Genomic DNA, 22158 nt, shown 5'->3' with positions numbered 1-22158 from the left:
TATCATGGTGGGGGGAGGGGCAGAAGGAGAGGAGGGAGGAGAAACTGTGAATGGTATTAGGAAGGAAGGAAGGAAGGAAGGAAGGAAGGAAGGAAGGAAGGAAGGAAGGCCCTCATTAGGTGTTTCTTGGTGTAAACACTTTGGGACGTGGTTGGTATTGGGTAGACTCCCTCAGAAAGAGCCACCAATGACCTAATGATTTAGTGCCAATTGTTGATGCTTCTAGAAGGAATTATTCTCAATCCTACAAATAATCCATGCTGATCTATCTTCATGCAAATCCCTTCTCCTGTTAACTGTCATGTGGAATCCCATCTTCTTGCTAAGTCCATTACTTCTTCCAGGAGTTCTTTGCTGCCATCAGTTCTGTGCCAAACTTCCACCAAAGCTCCTCCCACCCCGAGGATTGATTAATCGTGCTTGTATGCAAACTCTTGTTGCATAGACCATCTAAATGGTGGTCATGACCTGTTCACATCAGCGTCTCAGAGCAGAGGGAACTTTGCACTCCCAATGTCTTGATGATCACTGAATGGGGCAGCTGGTGTAGGAGGTCTTTCTGTCTATGTGTTGCTTTCATTGGTTAATAAAGAAACTACCTTGGCCTGTTGATAGGGCAGAACTTAGGTAGATAGGAAAAACTGAACTGAATGCTTGGAGGAAGAAGGGCGGAGTCAGGGGATGCCATGAATCCACCGCCAGAGTAAGACATGCTGCCAAAACTTAGCTGGTAAGCCACTGCCATGTGGTGATAGATTAGTAGAAATGGGTTAAACTAAGGTGTAAGAGTTAGCCAGTAAGACGTTAGAGCTAATGGGCCAAGCAGTGTTTTAATTGATACAGTTTCTGTGTGGTTATTTCAGGGCTGAGTTAGCCAGGTGGCCAGGACAAACAAGCTGGCCCTCCTTACAACAGGCAGTGCCGGCGGGAAGTTAGGAAAAAGCTGCAGAATTGGATGGCTCATCAATACTAGGCCACTAGAGGGTGCTGGCAGCTCACTCAGACTAGCTGTTATCAAAAGAACACAAGGTTGGAGATGTTTGAGACAAAAGCAGAATTTGACCCTGGATCTCCATATTTCCTTCAGACAGTAGACAAGGTGTGTGTCCTTATTTCTGACTCAGCTTCTCTGCTGTGAACACAGTACTGGATTCCAAATGGCCACCTGCCACATCTCTAACTTGAAATGTGTGCTCACGCCATCAGAGGTATGTTCCCAAGCCACCCCGTGTGAAGCTATTTAGCAAGGCTCTCTGCAGTCGCCCCTCCCACTTCTGTCACAGCCTGAGATCACTTAGGTCACATTGTTTTTCTCTACACAAGGCCACTCCTACCTTCTGAGTGACACAAACTCAAAGGTTTGCAAGGACACGGCAACTCTGTGTCTGACGCTCATTGTGGTTCTGAGCACTTCCATTGGCCATTTTCACAGCCTGTGTCTTTTTAAATCCATAGTTCCAGATTGACAAAATGTGAGACACATGTGCAATCTTCATAAATAACTGACTGGATGTTTCTGACTCTATGCAGTCACTCCACCTAGGAAAGATTCATGGAAGTTTGAATACTTCTAGAACCGTATTTCAAACAAAAAGCAAGATTGGGCTTCCACCCTATAGAGGAGCTCCTGTTGATGGAAAACAGGATGGAGCTTAGGGATCCAGGAAGTTCGAGCCATCGCTGCTCTCTAATAGTGCAGGAAGGTAGAAACGCTAGTAACTAATGGAGAGATGCTCTCCAGGTGGAAGCAGGTCAGATGGAGGGATCCTGGTGGACACAGAGCGTTTAAATGCAAATGCCAACCCGAGCCTGGGTAAAATGGGATAGAGTGAGTGGATTAAAGGTCAGATCACCCACGTCTTGACCTGGCTGTGCACTTGGAGACAAATGACTAGAATCAGCTTCCTCACTAAAACCCCAGGTGGTATCATTGATTTCTAAGGCGCTATTTCAGCTTATCAGATATCACGGTATGTTCCCCTCCCTCACAGATTCTGCTTGGGAAGTGTACCTGTCCTGTGTATGTCAATCCAGTTCACCAGCCTGCTTGTCAACAGTTTTGGTCACCAGGGAATTGCAAGGATCTTTAGCCTAATGTGTGGTTGTGTGAAGGAAGGGAGGGAAAGGATGCTTTCTGGACTGCTCTTCTCCAGGATCCTGAAGTACCGTGGACACGACGTAGGATACAATTAGTGCTTGTGAACGAGATTGACGTTCTTTCTTGAAGATTTATTAATGTCATGTCATTCTGCAGACAGTGCACATGACAGATGGAGTTTCCATCTTTGCAATTGTTGCCCAAATGTTTGGGGTCAAAATTTTGTCACACTTGTAGCAAACTCGTTGTAGCGGCTCTTCTTGGTTGTCAGTTTGACTGTGTCTGGAATGAAGTGTGATCCCTAAATGGAGGTCACATTTGTGGTCTTCAGGCCAGATGACACATCTGGAGGTGGGAAGACACATCTTTAGTCTGGCCACACCTTCTGCTGGGAGCCCGTATAAAGGCATGGAGGAAGGGAGGGCTCCAGTTCCCTCATTCTTCGCCTGCTTGCCCTCTCACCTGTCAGCACATCCATTCCTCACTGGCATTGGAACCGAGTTCTTTGGTACTCCAGCACACACAGAAGACCAGCTGAGATGCCCATTCTCACGGGACTGAGCAGCTACTAGACTCTTGAACTTTCCGTTCCAGTCACAGCCACAGCTAGCCATTGTTGGACTGCAGCCTGTAAGTCATTCCAATGAATTTCCATATATATATGTACACACACACATACACACACAACCACACACGCACTCATGAGAGTTTGTACATTCTTAGTGAATAACTGACTTTATATTTCTGACTCTGTGGAACTATATGGATATATATTTTGGTTACACTTCTAATAAACTAGAGAGATGGGGAGAGATTCATTTCATAAGTTCCATGACTCTAGAGAACCCTGACTAATACACTCATTTTCAAACTGAGTAAGATTAGTGACTACGACTGACCACTCGCTGTGCTCTAGGGACTAAACAGTATCCTAACAATTCTGGTGGACTGAATTCCACCTTCATCTCCTTTTTACAGATCTTGTAGTAATTAACTGGACTGATTCAGAGCTTTTGTGGGTGGTGTGATACCTACACTCCAAACAGGGATGTATGTAATAGACAAGAAAGCAACTACAAAGTGAGTTTTTGTGTATAAACGTCAGCAGTGGTTCTCCTGATCTGGTGAACTGTGACTGCCCTTGGGACACTGTGCTGCTGTGCTGCATCCCCAGAGCAGGTGACGTCACCTGAATGTTGGCTCACCAGGCATGGCTGTGGGCCTCACTGCTGCCCACAGTGTGACCCTTCCATCCTGGTGCTCTACCTCATACTGGCATAGCCAGATGCTCTGGTCCCCACAGTGCCATGCTGTCTGCTGGCACACCAGAGACCCGTGCTGTGCCCGCACGAAGTGCTACATCTGCTGCACTGATTGATCCCTTTCTGTTCCGGGAGCTGTGGCTTCCACTTCACCTTCCTTCACCCCTCAGTCTGGATCATCACAGCACAGCTTTGGGTTCGCATTTCCATCTGAACCACACAGAAATCTCAACTCTCTTTTGTTTTCTGCTCTGCAGAAATGAATGGCTTCCCCACGGGCCTTTCTGTACTTTACTAGACAGCTGGCGAGTAAGAATGTGTACCCACAGACGGAGAGTGACAACTTCAATGATTTGTTTTCCCCTTACAAAAATATTAGACACGTGTCATTTCCTCTGATACTCCTGAGACTAAGTTTCTAGACTACATTTTATGAATCAGAGATTTAAAACTAAAATTCTGCACATTATATATCCGTATAGGAGAAATATATTATCTTGTCATCTATCTCCTTTAAATCTTAATGTTTCTAATTTTTATTTTGAGATTACAGATTTTTCTCATAAAGAAATACTCAGCTACTATTATAGGGCCCTTTAACAACCAATACCCTAAGTACGAAGCAGCAGGGAGCATAATGGACGTCTCCATCTTTGTCTCTTTCACATTTGATTTTTCAGTGGCACCGAGGAAGCCAGAGTCTTGTCTTGTCCTGTCCTGTCCTTCCTTCCAGCCACACCCCCGCTCCTCCAGTTAGTCTGGGAAAGTCAGGATAGGGCCTGGTGCTCATGGAGCCCTGTGGGTCTCCTGGTTCTCACACCAGCACTCTCTGAGGCAGATCCCTAGTTGTGTTTTCCAGCTCTTCAGAGCTGGAGAGAATTGAATTTGCTTCCACTTAGTTCCCAGTGGGTTGCCATGCTCCCTGTGGGTCCTCAATAAATACTTACTAAATTGAATATTGCCATGTTATCTCCCCCTCCTTGGTTCTTAGGTCAGCCAGTCTCTGATTCTTTATTCTTGTAGTTCTCAATTCCTCTTGCTTTTGTTACACACACACACACACACACACACACACGCACACGCACACGCACATGCACGCGCGTGCACACACACACGCATGCACACGCACACACACAGGCATGCACGCACACAGGCATGCATTCAAGTGTGCCCACATCTTTCTTTTGTTCCCTTCCAGAATCATTGCATTTTCCCAAGAAACTTGATGACACACTAATAATGGGAGGACAACTACAGGAACAGAGACTCAGAGACTGGCCGACCTGAGAAACAAAGAGCAAGAGATAACAGGGCAATATATTATATATTCAGAATAATCTATTTCATATTTTCTTGGAAACAGCTTTCTTTTCTTTCCTCTCTGTCTTTCTCTGTCTCTGTCTCTCTGTCTCTCTCTCTCTTTCTTTTTTGGAAACAGTTTTTAATCTTCAATTTTTCCTGGAGGCACCAGGAAATGTGAATTGGTCTCTATTCCCCAACGTACCGTCACAAGTCAAGCACGGGTTCATGGGGTCTGTTGTCCTCTGGGCTTTCTGCTCAACTTCTGCCCAGACAGACTGCATTCCTTGGTTCTGGGACAGCAGGCACACTGAGCCCACAGGGAATACCCCGCCTCTCCTTCCTCTGCTGTTTTAAACTCCACTCCATTTTTTTTTGGCCTGAGATGCTGGCACAGGAACACGGTTATACAGAGCCCTTGGAGCCTCGTGCTGCTCCCCCCACCTCCAGTGCCTTGATTTCTTAAGGACTGAAATGGTGTGGTGCTCTTGATTCCCTCCCTCTACTGTCTGGTGAACTCGGGAAGAGAGCGACTGCCCCGGCCCCCTACTTCACTGTGTTGCCCTAGGCATATTTCTCTAAATAAACATTTGTGCCTAGGAAGGTAACGACCTAAACGGCACTAAGGGCTGAGGGTGTCGTTCGTGCGTGTACAGCAGGGGAAACCTGTGGCCCGAGTGCTTTATCCCAGTAATGCATCTTGTTTAATTCACTGTGGATGCGTGTTTATGTATGTTTGGTGATATGTGTGTGTTCATGTGTTTGGGGACCAGAGAACAACCTCAGGTATCTTTTTTAGGAGCCACTTTGGTTTTTGTGGTGCGGCCTCTCACTGGTCTAGAGGTAGACAATTAGGCCAGACTTGCCGCCTAGCAAGCCCCAAGGTTCTGCCCGCCTTTGTCTTCTCAGGGCTGGGATGACAGGCGTGTACCACGATGTCCAGCTTCCTTGGGTGGGTTCTGGGCACTGACTGCGTGTTCTAAGGTCAGGCTGGAGAACTCAGGTGGCACACTCCCAGCAGCAACACCACACTTGTTAAATGTGAGTGTTTTATGTGCTCAGGGGCAGTGTTTATGCTTCGAAAAAACTCTTCAAGGTTATTTTGGTATAAAATGTTTCTCATGATTATGCAATAGTTTGTGGTTATTATTAACACATTCATAAATTTGAAAATTTACAATTACTTTGGGGTAATTCTTTTAATTTAAAGTCCAACTTAATTGAGTCCCTTAATATTTAACCACCTTCATTAATGTAATTTTTTTTTTTTTTTAAGTGCATCAGTCATCTAATTTAACAGACCTCACGAGACCTTCTCATTCTCACAAACCTGGTAAATGAACTTGCGGTGTGTCAGAACTCAGATTCTCATCCGTGCTGAGTAAGATTTCTGTCTGAGGCTGTAATTCTACACGACTCAACTGAGCAGTTTAACTTAGAGCTGCGAAGCTGGCTGTCCTAAAGTCTGGAGTTTTTGCAAATATTCTTAAAAATTAAAATTATGGGTGAGCACACCTTCCTAAATACAGATATTTCAGCATCATCACATGGATGCTTGGATTGTCAATATGTAATAGTGACTATATATTGTTATATATGTCATCGGCATAAGCAGACAAATTCTACCACCCAGGGTGACCATTTTCGTTTGCAGTGCTGGCACCTTGAGCAGGGCTGCTGGGTCTCAGGGAGTGATGGTCACCCATGCTGTATGTTGGGTTCTCTCTGCTGGAGGCAGAATGTGTGAGCTTGAGGGTCTCTCAGGTCAGTGGTAGTTACATTATTTTATCAGAGGAATTTTCCAGATGCAGTCGAAGCTCCTAACCGAATTGGTTTGGGGTTAATCCAGATGGCAGATTAACCTGGAGTCTAGCCTCAAACACGTGAGCTTTGAAAGAAGGAGCCAGGGACTGATGAGCCTGAAAAGCAGGTGGAGCCTCCTGCTGCCCTCCTGTGATGGTGATGACGTCACAGCTGACTGTACTCTGGGTTCCTGCCCAGTGAGAACCCAAGCAGAGAACCTGCCTACCCCAGTTTGCACTCCCTCACAGAAACTGTGAGGTTTAAAAGTCCAGGCACTTTCAGTTCCTGGGCTGTGATGGTCTTTAGAAAGTAGTAGGAACCACGTACATTCCCGCGCTGGGATGTTCTCTTCACTGCTGCCATCGATGTCCACTGTGCTCTGAATTCTGCACAGCTCTGTTTAGAAATTCTCCACCTGTAGACGCAGCATCCTGCGCCTAAGCTCTTACCAGTAGGGACTGGAAGCCCCTCTACATAGAGCCCCAGCGTTCCTCTGCATATTAAAGGGTGTCACATGGAACTCTGTATCTTTCATCACAGTATCTAACTCTCCTGAGGTCATTTTCCAGGAACCCTGTAGCTCAGTCAGTCTGATTCTGAAGAACCAGACTCCACTTTGAGTGACAGAGGTCGGTCAGTCCCTTTCCTGTGACGGGATTGGGAAGCTCCTCTGCCTGTGCTTCTGTGTTCCCTGGCGGCTTTGCTAAAGCAATAGGACTCCAACATTATCGCTCACCTGCTCCAGTAAGGCGTCTTACATTCCGTGAAAGGATTTGAGACAATCATCAAATCTAATGACAGTTAAACCATATGTACACATAACAAACAATCAAGACTATTTCTGTTCCGTGAGACTTTATGTTCAGATTGGAAATAAACTTTTAAATGCAAAGCTATGTGTCTAGTATGTATCCCTAGCGGGGGCACCCTCAACATGTGACTAGCAGGAAGCTTCACTTCTCAGGCCCTAAGGGCTCCTGACAGTTTCAGGGAACAGCTTAAATTTGTTTTCTTTCAGTTCAACACTCTGCTCTAATATGATAGATGGTTTATTATTTTTGTCCATACTTTCTATGAAGTGTCTAAATAATTTCTCTGTATATTTAAATTTTCAAATTCTTGAGATCTTATAAACCAGAATAAAAAGAATCTGTGTTACATGTGGGCTGGCTGATTTATATAATCTATCATGTTCTAGCTGGGTGGCTATGTTATTTCATAATGTTTCAAAACTTATATTCAAGAACAAACTATAGACTGGTATGTAAACAAGAGCAGAGATCAGAGAAATATTTTCTTTCCTTTGGACATAAGATTCTATTCAGTCTGACCAACTTAAAATGAGTGTGTGAAAGGCAGCTTCCGGCGGTTTTAACCCAACTGGGAAACAGTGAAGTGGTCCAGCCTCTCTATTCTGTGCTGTAGGTGTGGACAGTTTGGAAATCAGAAGAACTGGCATGCGTAGCGGGCAGCACCATGCAGCCTTTTCCAGGCTGTGCTTCTGGGAAGCCAAGAGTGCCCCGCAGTTCTCTGGAACTTTCAGGAATCCTAGATAGTACAGGAGGCTCCCCTTGGTCAAGAGGGATAAGGAAAACCCAGACCAAGTGGGTGGGGCTTTGCATGGGGACACATAAAAGAAGATTTAATGATCTGGAAAAAAGGAGCCTTGGGGCTGGTGTCGACTGGGAAATGCATTGTACTGATGCAGTTCTAGTCTCTGCTGGTGGTGGTCTATTCTGTGGTTCCGGCTCCATCCTTTTCTTCGCGGAGTTAGCAATCTCTGATGTTTTGGTGAAAACAAGCTCAGAAAGCAAGCTGCCAGCTCTTTAACCTTCTTTGAAAGGCACGTGTGAAGTCTCCTCTCCTTGGGATCGATTTGCTGTTTGTTGGGATTCACCTTCCATCCTATTCATCACGGATGCGTTCCTGTCCATCCCAGAATGCTCCTTTCTCCCTCTCCTCTTTGACTTTCTTGAGGAGAGCCGTGTACTAAACATTCATGGATTCTTCACTTCTTTGGGAAACCTCACTTGAGGCTTCTGTGGTGCTTCCTTCAGTCGGCTCAAGCTGATCCTCATTCCCTTGGCTGGAGGACAGAAGGAAAGGAATGTAGGCCTTCCCCTCAGTGAACATTCTACAGATAGCTACACAGAAGTCCTAAGGGCTACTTCCTTTGCACACAGACAAGGCATCTGTCTGTCACATTTTCTCTTTTTGGCCTTCCTATGACAGCCCTGCCACATGAATGCTCTTAGATCATCTTACCAGTAGCAATAGTAGATGCTAAGTGGGCTTCATTGTGGGGTCCCTACAGGTGTCATACAGAAATGAACATCACAAAGAGATAAGAATGAAGACCAAGTGAGGATTGACCTTGTCAACCTAGCTCAGACCTTAGGGAGTCTAACACTAGGTGATTAATTGTCAGCTATGACAGACCTACAGTCAGCTATGACAAACCTACAGTCAGCTATGACAGACCTACAGTCAGCTGTGACAGACCTACAGTCAGATGTGACAGGCCTACAGTCAGATATGACAGACCTACAGTCAGATGTAACAGGCACTGTCAGATATGACAGACCTACAGTCAGCTATGACAGACCTACAGTCAGCTGTGACAGACCTACAGTCAGCTGTGACAGACCTACAGTCAGCTGTGACAGACCTACAGTCAGCTATGAAGACCTACAGTCAGATGTGACAGACCTACAGTCAGCTATGACAGACCTACAGTCAGATGTGACAGACCTACAGTCAGCTGTGACAGACCTGCAGTCAGATGTGACAGGCACTGTCAGATATGACAGACCTACAGTCAGCTATGACAGACCTACAGTCAGATGTGACAGGCACTGTCAGATGTGACAGACCTACAGTCAGCTGTGACAGACCTACAGTCAGCTGTGACAGGCCTACAGTCAGATGTGACAGGCCTACAGTCAGATGTGACAGGCACTGTCAGCTATGACAGACCTACAGTCAGCTATGACAGACCTACAGTCAGCTATGACAGACCTACAGTCAGCTGTGACAGACCTACAGTCAGATATGACAGACCTACAGTCAGATATGACAGACCTACAGTCAGCTATGACAGACCTACAGTCAGCTACGACAGACCTACAGTCAGATGTGACAGACCTACAGTCAGCTATGACAGACCTACAGTCAGCTGTGACAGACCTACAGTCAGATATGACAGACCTACAGTCAGATGTGACAGACCTACAGTCAGATGTGACAGACCTACAGTCAGATGTGACAGACCTACAGTCAGCTATGAAGACCTACAGTCAGATGTGACAGACCTACAGTCAGATGAGACAGGCACTGTCAGATGTGACGTAACCAGATGCATGTTGGTGACATCAAGGCTGATGTTCCACCATTTTCTTTCCCTTTTGTTTTGTTTCTGTGTCTAGGGGGTTTGTTTTTATTTTTGTAGATGTTCTCTTACTCTCATCCTCTAGTTAATTGACGAATATGAATTTTAAGAAGACAAGAAGACAAAAGCCTCTCCATTTTTAAATACAGGCACACCCACAGTGGTGTGTGATCACCCACATGAAGGAATGGCCGCTGAACCATCAGCCTCTGGAGTAGAGCTGTGTGCTTGGCATAGCCCCCTTGTTTGGGTCCTTGCAGGCTTGCATAGCATTCTTTAGCTCTAACTACAGCAGCCATAAAAATATCCTGGATGGAGCCCAAGAAAGGGACTGTGCAACCTTACGCCAATGTTAGATCCCAAAGGAGTTCACAGGAGGTCCAGGTACTTCGCAGATGCTTTATTCAACATGGAAAACAGTGTACAGGAGACGGACAGGGCAGGCAGTTGCAGCATGAGTCTTGGGAAAGGGCCTCTGAGTGGCAGCTCACAGGTGCACTGATGCATGTTGTATACTCTGTGACTCAAAATCCCACTCAATGAGAAGGGAAAATCAAAACAGATGAGCGTCAGTGCTGACAAGACCTTCCTAGGCCAGGCGCTCTTTCTCAAATCATCTACGAATAATTTGGGGTCCCCTTTAGTGTGTGTGACCTTCAGGATGGGTTAAAGCTTGGATTTGAAGTGTCCCCAAAAGCTGGTGGGTTAAAGGCCTGCTCCCTGGCTTGGGGTCCCGAAGAACCTGGGTCACGGGTGCTGATACCACTGGCACTTTGCTTTAGTGGATTCTGGGGCTGTGCCCTTGAAGGGAATATCCAGCCCTTCTGCAGCTTCCTGTCTCCCTCTAATCCCTCTCCTGCCACCAGCAGAGATTGTTGATCATATTTCAATGTTACAAACACTATTGATCCCCTTTTGTAGACAATGAAAATAGGATTATGGAGTTCAAGCATCCTTTCTCCACCAATAGGAGGTGACCACCCATACTCAGTCTTCCAGCTATGGCATGACATTAACATTCCCTTGACTTATTTTTTGACTTGTAAACATTGAATACAGAAGATAAAATTTTGGGGAAAAAAAGACTAATAACATAAAAGAATAAGTGAAATGGAAATGAAATGTCTACTTACTGCTTTCTTTCCTCAAATCTATCTGAAAATCGCCAGTGTACTCTTCATTAGTAAAGGTTGCTGCTCATGTATTGCAACTCAGGCTAATGCGGCCTCTGTTGACCTTGCCACCTTGTCCAGAGCATCAGGAAGAAGGTGACCTTAACAACTTGGTAGCATTATGACAGCCAACTACAAGCTCTCTGCTATTAAAAGAATTCGCATTGGAAAAAGTCTTTCCTAGATGTGGAATTTAATCACTGCTAAATAAACTTCGAGTGAGAAAATAAGAAAAACAGCCCCCAAGCCAATGATGACAAACAGTAAATGTGGTACTTAATATAGACGACCACATGACAGAACCTGGAGCCACCCAGGAGACGAACCTCGGGGTGTGCCTGTGAAGGGTTGTCCAGATTAGGTTTGTGGACCTGGTGACATCCACCCTCAGTATGGGCATGAGCACTCGAGGAAGCGGGGTCTGAGCTGAATGTAGAGGAGAAAGTGAAATGAGGGCCAGTGTTCATCTTCCTCCACCCTCGGACTGCAGGTACCGCATGAGCAGCTACCCCATGTTCGTGCTGTCATTCCCTCTCCGCCATGGTGTGAGACAAACTAAGCCCTTTCAAAGCTGCTTTTGTCATGGCACTTTTATTATGGCAGTAGGAAAGTAACTAATACGATAGGGTTGGTAAAGAAAGGCCTCAATGAAGAGCGTAAGACAGATCAAGAGTACTGAAGGAAGGTGTTTTCGGGAGAGAGTTGGGTGAAAATCCCTTTTAGTCACCCTGTAAGGCATTTCAGCGCTTGTGAGAACCTGGCATGCTAAAAACGTGGCTATGGAACAGAGGCAGTGGCCAGCAGGGCGATAAATGAGTCACTATCCAAATGCATGAGGAGTTGTTCAGAAATGCAGACAGGCATTCAGCTGTAACGGTGGAGGTCAAGATGGAAAGTCAAGAGATTAAAAGACTTACGAAGAAAAGTAATTTTACAAGGCTGCTGAGTCCAGCAGGAGAGAGTGAAAACCAGCAAGATTTAGAAAGAAGAGAGGCATGTCGGAGACGGGGAATAGAAAGGAAAAGCTTGGGCGAGTGTGGGGAGCATTCTGGAACGTGCAGAGACCTACGCTGACAGACATGGTAGGGCTGATAGGTGAACCAAGATTTTAGCCACTGTGGTAAAGATTTAGGACAATCCACGAGCAAGGAGTAATTAGTTACTCAGATATGCAAGGAGTTAAGTGTTGGTCACCCAGGCTTTGTGGACTTCCCATGGGAGGTCTCGCCCTCTCTGAGGAGTGGCGTGGGGATGGTGTAGGGGGAGGGTGAAAGGATGGGAGGGAGAGGGAACTGGGATAGGTATGTAAAACAAGATTGTTTTAAAAATAAAAAAATAGAATGCTGGTCTCCAAAAGATGCGCCCACATCTTATTTCTAGAAAAGTTGGTACTACAGAACTTGGAAGTAGCGCCTTTGCAGTTGTAAAGATCTTAGCCACAAGGGTCTGAGATAGAATTACCCAGCTGGTTACTAAATCCAACCACACACAACCTTAAAAGAGAAAATCAGAGAAGGGTGTGAAAGCTGATGGGAATTGTGAAGCCAACAGGTCGATATTGGAGCGGTGCTGCCACAAGCCAGGCCCTCTTAGCTGAAAGAGGCAGGCGCTCCCTTTCTCCAGCCTTCAGAGAGCTGTGGGCCTTGAGTCCAGCTTTGGCTTTTCAGAACTGGATGAGAAGACTTTTCTACAGTTCTAACTCACCAAAGCTGTGGGAGCTCGTTGCACCCCTGAGGTTACCACAGCCCTCAAACTTGATCATCATGAGAGGAATAGCAGTGGCACAACACCCTCCATCTTACAGAGCTCATGTGCAACATGATCTTACGCTGATTATAGGACAGTGGCATAGGTCTGCAATGCTCAGGAACCCGAGATTTAAAAACATAAAACCACTTGGTAAGGTTTTTCTTCTATCTCCATGTCTCTGTTCTTGCTACTAACTCACAGTTCCTCACTAATGACTCTGTCCTCAAGCTCCTCCTCCTTGCCATCCACCTTTACTCAATAGTTTTGAGTGACATCCAAGTGGTCCTTGCAGATGGACTGGGAAATACATCAGAAGATGTGGAAGGGGGGAGATGTGTAGAGTGCAGCGCAATAGATCGTAAATTAGGCCCTTTCCAAATTCTCCTGGGTCTCAGAAGCTGGTTTTGCAATATTGGGTTAAGAGTTTCAGACTCCTTGATTCCCACTTTTTCTCTTTTATGAAATAAGAGTGTTGGTTCCTACTTGGGTTGGCTTAAGAATTAAAGAACTGCATAAAACAATTTTCAAATCTGCAAGGACATTACAAAATTCCACTTAAAAGGGTAAGAGGAAGGAGACACAGTGCTCCCAGGGGAACTCTTAGAAACGGCTTGTGCCTACCCTGTACTCCAGAACTATTAGACCTTAGCACCATTATTTTTGTTATAAATCTTCTCGAATGATTCTCATGCCTGCCACCAGTCTTGAGAACTTCCACTGAAGTGGAGAAAGGTGATCTGGGGAGTTAAATTTATCCAGGAATCTTCCCCAAAACAACAAAAAGTTCCACTCTGAAAATGGAATGATATGAGGAAAACAGCAATTATTTGTGAGTTAATCTTGTTGCCAGCTCATTAGGAATTGGGATCGCTATGGAACTGTACCTCTGGGTGTGTCTGTAAGGGTCTTTTCAGACAATCTGATTTTAAGGCCAATCTGGTCTGCAGAATGAATTCCAGGACAAGTGGAGTGATGTATTGAGACAGTGTCTTAGTTAGGTTTCTACTGTTAGGAAGAGATATCGTGACCATGACAACTTTTGTAAAGGAAAACATTTAATTAGGTGGTTTATAGTTTTAGAGGTTTGGTCCATTATCATCATGGCAGGTATGGTAGTTTGAATGTAACTGGTCCCCATAAGCTCATAGGAAGTGGCACTATTAGGAGGTGTGGCTTCGTTGGAGTAGGAAGTGTGTCACTGTGGAAACAGACTTTGAGGTCTCATATATGCTCAAGGCAGCCCATTGTTTCAGTTCACTTCCTGTTTCCTGTGGGATCAAGATGTAGATTTCTCAGCTCCTCCTTCAGCGCTATGTGTGCCTGCATGTCACCATACCTCCCCATGATAATAGACTAAACCTCTGAAACTATAAGCCACCCCAATTAAATACTTTTCTTAATAAGAGCTCCTAAGGCCATGGTGTCTCTTCATAGCAGTAGAAGCCCCAAGACAACAGTTGGCCTGGGGTGTTGCTGTGATCGGCCTGACCATGCTTTTGTTTGAAGGAATATGGACCGTGGGACTGTGGATTAGAAAATCAGTTGAACACTTTAAGTGCTGCCTAATGGGTCATCCTCGTAGAAGCATGGAAGACAGTGGTGTTGAGGGTGATTTGAACCATGGGTGCCTGGATCAAGAGGTTTCAGAAAAGAATATTAATATGTGACCTAGAGATCATTCTTGTGATATTTCAATGAAGAATGTGCCTGTTTTTTGCCCTTGTCTGAAGAGTCTGCCTGAGGCTAAAGTGAGGAGTTTTGGATTAATTGCATTGGCTAAATTAATCTAAAAACAGCCTAGTATAGACTCTGTCATGTGGATAATCTTCATTAGTAGTAACTAATGAAGTAATGAAAAGGAGCAAGCTCAGAAAGGAAAAATACACAATTTGAGGAGAAAAGGAGCACCAGGAAGTAGAATAAAGTTAAGTCCTGTGTTCAAGAAGATAAATGGATTAAGAAATAGAATAAAGGGAGTTGTGACCTCAAGGCAAGATCCCACCAGCTAAGCTTCCAATTTGCCCACATTTTGGAATGGTAGTGTAGATTCTGTGCCAGTATGTGTTTCAAGTATGTGATCTGTTTTTTGATTTTGATTTTATGGGGTATTACTTTGAACTTGGGACTTTAAACATTACTAATACTATGTTAGACTATGGGGACTTTTGAAGTTAGACTGTATGAATTTTGAATTATGATATTGTTACAAGTTTATGTCTACCAGGGAGTAGTATGTGGTTGTGGCCCCCAAAAGCTTAGGATGTGGTACCATTAGGAGGTGTGGCCTTGTTGAAGGAAGTGTGTCACTATGAAGATAGGCATTGAGGTCTCATAAATGCTCAAGCCACACCCAGTGAAAAGACTTGGTAACTCAGCATGCAGTTCTAAGAACTGTTTTAAAAGTATGTGTGTGGGGGAGGGTGAGCTCATCTGGCATGGTTCCTTACACCCTTCTTATGTCTGGTGCATCAGAAAGCTGGGAGCTGGGGGCTATGCTTAGCCCCTTATGCACCTGACTATCAACCCTGTGCTTCTTCTCAGAGGTGAGGTCTTAGGAGGTGTGACTCTTGAGTTGAATATAGACACCAATCACATAGAATTGATTTCTTATAAAGTCAAGTAGGTTCTCTTACAATTCTTCACATTAGCTAAGAGACTAAGTGTTTCTGCACTAATCAGTGCCCTAGGGAAATGCCAGCTTCTTCCTGTGCATAGCAAGCTGGATTTGATTAAAGTCACAAGATACTACTTTCATCATCAAGGACATTTGTAGTCATGGAGAACTAGATCCCTGTGAGAATCAAGTTCCAGTGGTGCAGAAGTTCAGGTATTGGATGTCAGCAGTTCTTGTGGGAGATTCGCTTCATCTTGCTGGGAATCTCATTTTTGCTTTCGTTCCTTAGTCTGCAAAGAATTAGAAAAACCACTTATTTTTTCCTAAGGAATTTCTGACCAGTTCCAGGAGCCTCATGACATGTACATAATGAGCCATATTGTAGCACTCTAATTGTAATTAGAGCTAATAAGAGGGCACTTAAGTCTATGTAAATATCATACAGGAAATACTGATTTCCAGTAGTTATTTCTGTCTGTCTGGTGTCAGAGGGTCACAGAAGCCCATCAAGGGAGTGGGTCACTATGGACAATAAAATAAATCAATATTAAATATGACCAAAGTGCAAAAGGAACATCCTCATGTCCATATTTATATAAACACATAAATCATTGGGCAAAAATGACAATCTGTTGAGCAGAACACTAAATCCCTTATAGAGCCGCCTCATCCCAAGGGTGTTCCTCATCCCAAGGAAGTGGGTGTTCCTCCCCACTCTGTAACTTTGCACAGTGGCTTCCTCTCAGAGTGCAGTTTGCATGGGAAGAAAGAGAAATTAATGAAGACACCTGAGCAGCTAATCAGGACCTGTTCACATCTGCTGTGCAAGGCCACACTGACAGTATATCCATCCACTGACAAGAAGACGACCCTCTGCCTTTATGATTTTCCTCCCTAAGATCCACAGCCCCAGGATAATAATGGGACAACAGGGGACAATTCAAAGAGAAGAATGTCACAAAACATAGCACAAATCCTCTTTAAAATTCTAGTGTTATAAAAAAAACAAGAGATTCAAGAAACTGCAGGGATGGTTCGGTGGCATCCCTCTGCCCTCACCCCAATAGTCTCTCTGTAGTAGATTGTAGGTACAGAGACGTATAACTGGTCCAATCGCTGAGCTCTAAATGGGTCATTTATATCACATCTCCTCCCCACAAGGCTCAGGGATCATCACAGAAGGGGGAGCAGAAACTTTGTAAGAGCCAGTGGTGTGTACATCTGTAGAGAAACAGTTTCTGCCAGACGTGAGAGTGCACTGCACACACACAAATGCACTGCATGCATGCGACCTGCACTAGATCAAGCCAGTCAAAACCCTCGTTTGGATGGGGAGAACCTCATAAATCCCACCCCTCGCTGAGGAGCTGTCAGCAAGTTACGGTTACTGCGGGGTGAAGAGTAAGTTTTCTGCAAGGATGTGACCCCTGAAAGGCTACCCACGCTCCAGAAGATTGTCCTGTACCTACGTGCACACAGGCGCCACTAAATGGATTCAGTGGGTTCAAACACACACACACACACACACACACACACACACAGAGTTGGGAGATAAGATTGGTAGGAGGGATGGGGAGAAACTGGAGAGGAAGTGATGGGGAGTAGATTTTCTCAAACACATTATATGCACGTAAGAAATCATCAAACAGTTAAAAAACCGGAAACTGTCACTGCCTAGAGAAAACATGATGACAGAATATAATGCAGTATTCTGGCTGGAATCCTAGAGCAGGAAAAGAGCATAGGTCAGAGGGTGTGAGGACCCCTGAATGAAGTGTGGGCTCAGCTAATTATGACGCATCAGTTCTGGCTTCTAACTGTAGCCAGTACCAGTGGAAGACAGCATGATGGAAGAACTCTGAAAATTAAAAACACGTCTAAAAGTTGTTTAAAAATAAAGGTAAGCTTATGTAATGTGTTTGTTCTCAGAGAAGACAAGAATGGTAAAAGCACCTACTGTGCACTGGCACCTCACTGTGTGCTGAGGTTTATGTAGCTGTCTTTAATGACAAGCAAGATGGGAAAACAGTTGGAAGTAAGGGAGCATCATTTCCTGAAAATCTGATTCAAATTTAATTTACTTATAAGAACATAGGTAAATAATGAAAATAATATAGATTAGAAGAAACAGAATTATTTTATAATGGTATTAATGGAGATATTTTAATGAACATCATTAAAAAAATAGAAATATTAAAGACAGACTTAAGTTGAAGCTATAGGAAAGAAATCTTTCAGAAAAGCAAAAAGGCCCATAAACACCAAACAAGAAAGATGGAGATGGAAAACAACTTATAAGTCATTAGAGTAGTTTCCTGAGTAGAGAGAGAACTTAAAAACACATTAGAAAACTGGCCAACTAGGCCGAAAGAACAGTCAGCATTGCCAACTAACATCTACAGTGAGAAGCCTGTCAGTGGCTCTCATTCAAGTGATAATATACACACTTTCATGCAGTAAAAGAAAAACAAAGTGCTCCAAACACCCCAGAGTCCCAAAGACCTAGTGTCTCTGGTGGTACCCTGAGAAAATGAGGGTGCACACAAAGAAGATGCAGGACGCAGGATGGAGCAACTCAGCCATGTGGTAGCGGAAATCCTCCATGCCCAGCCTGGACCCTGTGCCCTTAGGTTTCTGTGTGGCCTGGTTTCAAGTGTAGTCACCTGCTGAACTGCAGGACAGTTGTCACCAACTTACACAACCTTCCCGGAATACCATGCCTGCTAAGGACGTGGTAAGAACTTTACAGATAGTGGAGATAGCTGGTGGCTCTTCATATCGTCAATATATCGAGAAGAAAATATGACAAGCTACCAATAGGATGTGATCTGAGCATTCAGAAAGCCTGGGGTGGATACCGAGGGATTACGTGACCAGGTGGCTCGCCGTGCAGTCTTTGCTGTCAAGCCCTCCGAGCCATTAGCTTGCACAGACACGGCAATATCCCATTATACAGTGAGTGGGGGCCAAGCTTGTGACCAGCCAAGAGTGTGCCTGGAGGGGACAACTAAATTATGTCAGCTGACACCCAGCTCCACCCATTACCCAACTTGTTACAGCAATGTCTCTCCCTTAGGACACATCTACGACCTCACAGAAGGGCTCCTATAAACATCTGTCAGAAGATAGAATTTACAGTGCAGATTCATAGATGCCTAGTCTCTGAGCTGAAAGAAGAATGCTTATGCCAAGCAGTCCCTTTCACTGATGGCCATGAAGATATCAGACAGGGGAAGCTGGCTCGTGGGAAGAGCTTCAGGAAGCCCCTCTGGCCATGTGCAGACAGACAGGGTGAGTTGGGTGGATTCCAACCCTGCAGATGTGCCCGGTGATCTGACCATGTCCTCTCCACTGCCTTCCAGCTGCTTAGTGCCTGTGCGGCTGCCACTCTGGCCAAAGCAACCCAGGTTTGCACAGGTGTGCCCCTAAGAGGAGGACTAGTCTACAAACCAGGTATACAGGACCTTTCTCCCACAGTGACCACAAACATGTGATTGGCTTCTAGATGTTTTGTTTAGAGGTGTCTACAGATTATCCTGCTGTTGGTAGGCCACAGGCAGCTGTGCCTCTGCTTGGCCCTTGAAGTCACTGATCCTAGAGAGAGAGAGGGTCATTAGCCAGTGAGTGCCCCACAAACCTGGTGTGATGTGGGATTCCCCTCTGTATGCTGGGAATATCATTGGTTAATAAAGAAACTGTCTAGAACCCATGATAGGGCAGAAAAGAGCTAGGCAGGGGAAAGTAAACTAAATGTTAGGAGAAGGAAGGTGGAGTTTAGAGAAGCCATGGAGCCGCTGCCAGAGACAGACATGCTGAAACCACACTGGAAATGGGTTAATAGTAGATGTAAGAACTAGCTAACAATACACTTGGGTGATTGGCCAAGCAGTGATTTAAATAATATAGTTTCTGTGTGATTATTTCAAGAGTCCTGGCGGCTGGAAAAACAAGCAAGCGGCTTCTTACTACGCTGGTGTTCACCCTGGAAGACATCTGGACAAGCTTCCAGAGTTGGCTGAGCAGGTCTGAACTCCACCCACACATAAGAATAACTGACCTGCAGTGCCCTGTATTGAGTGCCTTCCCTTCCCTGTCTCGTCTGCCTTCCCATACTGGACTCTTTTACCACCCAAATAACCATGTGCATTTAGACCCGTGTTTCAGAGTCTGTTTCTAAAGGAATATGGTAAATTACCTTAGTAGTTTTAATTCTAGGACTTAGCCTCAAGCTATGTAATAGTGTTCCACGTTATAATACATGGGACAGTAGAAGGCTATAGAGACAACTCTGTTCCCAAATGATTATCTTGTCCGTCGATGTCATGGCTGTAGTGTGGGTACATTCTCAGTATCCACACATGCAGACTGTATCTCTACCATGGAGTGACACAATACTGCACTCACATCTGTGCCCAAAGTCATATGCTCTTTCAAATAATATAAATATTATCAGGTGCTTATGATTCAGGCAATAAGGTACTCCATACATAGTAACTTGATCCTCAAAATACTCACTTAAAGTTGCTATTCCTCATTTCACACAAAGGAAAATCGGAGCATGTGGAGGCTAACTAGATTTGTAAGACTGAGGAGAACAGATCTGAGTGCAGACTCACGGCTCATTCTCTCCCCACTCTCTCTGCATGAACATCTACTGGTCTGCTCACCGAAGCTCCGTTTGCTAACAGGTGCCTGTCAGTAGGAGGATGGCTATGTAAGTTAAGGTACTCCACATCGTAAAGTGTTCACAGCTGTTGTGAATAAGATTGGCACACTTATATTGAGAGAATCCCAGGAAATTCCAAAGTGAATAAAAGTCAGGCACAAATATAAAAGAATAAAATGGACCCATAGGTCATCAAGGACAATAAGGTTCAGAAAGACAGCTGTCTAATGTCATCTCACACATGTGGAATCTCACGGGGAGATAATAAAAGTAAAAACAGGCTGTTTAGGAAAATTAAGAGATCACAACAAGGGAAGGAGCACAAAGAATAAGTAAGGTTGATCAAGGCACATCATATGTATGTAATAAAATATCCAGAAGTTTATTATTCTGTGTAATCAATCTGTGCTATTATATATGGGGACAAGATAAAACTGCTGGTAGGGTACAAACCTTAAGTTATCAAAGTATATATGAATCAACATGAAAAGAACAATCCACTGTATCCAGAAGAGTCTCAAACCCCTGAGAACATTGTACCATTAACCCATTCAGGCAGAAGCATGTTTGAGAGGTGACAGACCTCAGGATGGGACCTCACCATGATGGAGATATGTAGTCAATTTTATTAGAAGCATGGTGGAGTTAGGTTTTATGAAGCCTCAGGTGTTCATGAAGAACCCGTTTCTCTTCCTCAGCTTAATTCCTTGCTCCATACAAAACAACCAAAATCAAGATTGGGTCTGGTCTGGCTTGTGAAATGTGCTGCTCACTCCCACGTATCTTAGCTGTTCAGGAAATCTGGGTAAATTTTGCTTTATATGGTTTCTTGTTAACAACATATTATGCTGTCTGCTGATGGCAAGTTATTGCCCGTCAATCTGGATTCAGCCTCAGCCAAATAAACGTTTGAGAAAGAAACTCTTGAAGGAAATCCTGAGTCCCTGAAGAATATCCTGTGTCCATCATAAAGGATATTTAAGTGTGGGAAATAGGATATCCTGTGTCTACGTGTGGAGAAAGAAGGAGAGTCATGACCCTGGAAATCCCAATGGACGTTCTCCCCAGTTCCTTTAGAACAAAACTTGCAGAGTTTCTCATGGGCAGAGTGTCTCCTGGAACAACGGCTACTCACCCTTCCTCCAAGGGTTAGTTTGCTTTGGGGCAACAGCAAAATGCCTGGAGCTAAAAGTACCTCCCAACTTTCTTCAAGTTGTGCCTAAGGATGTAGTAGAGACATTTGGAACAGTGCAGGACCCATGCCACACCTTCTCCAACAAGGCCACACCTTCTACTCCTTACCAACTGGGGACCAAGTATTCCAACATAGGTGCATATGGGGACTGTTCACATTTAAATCACCTCAGTTACAAGAACTCCTGGTAATAATCGAAAACCCATTGTTGTCATTATAAACAATGGGTGTGAGCACTAATAGGTGCACAGGCCCCTCCCACACCTGTTATGGTACAGACACTGGGTTGGAGACTTATTTACGGTATGATAATCTCTTTTTCTGGCTCAAAGAGTTTATAGCATTAAACAACAATAAAATGATTACTAAAGAATTAATTACAAATACAGTTTATAGCATTGCATTAAATAGCCTTTGTAACATTTAAATTGAGGACACTATGGCAGTACCTCAATTTTTATGAGATGTATAGCTTGATTTTAAAAAGTTGTGTTTTTAATAAAGAAAAATTGGCCAAGAGTAGTGGCAACACACCTTTAATCCCAGCATCTGGGAAGTGAAGGCGGATGGATCTCTGTGAGTTAGAGGTCAGCCTGGTCTACATAGTGAGTGAGTTCAGGGACACCCAGAATATCATAGTGAGGTCCTGTCTCAAAAAAGCCAAATTAATGATGATGATGATGATGATGAAAGAAAATACTATGTCATAATTTCCAAATTTCAAGTCCAAATTGGCCAAATTTAAGGACATCAAATTTTGATTGATACAGCAAGGTGATGAGACAGTTTAAGCTGGTAGACCAGTCACTCGTCTCTTCTTCCAATTGGTCCAGGCAGTGCTTGTTGTCCCTAGGGGCTCTGTTCTTGCAGGGGATGTTTAGCCAGGGTGATGGGGTTCAGTGGGTTTGGGTG

Source organism: Chionomys nivalis, chromosome 18 (genome assembly GCF_950005125.1).
Source record: "Chionomys nivalis chromosome 18, mChiNiv1.1, whole genome shotgun sequence".
Classification (NCBI taxonomy): Eukaryota; Metazoa; Chordata; class Mammalia; order Rodentia; family Cricetidae; genus Chionomys; species Chionomys nivalis.
Note: the sequence above shows the minus strand (reverse complement) of the source record.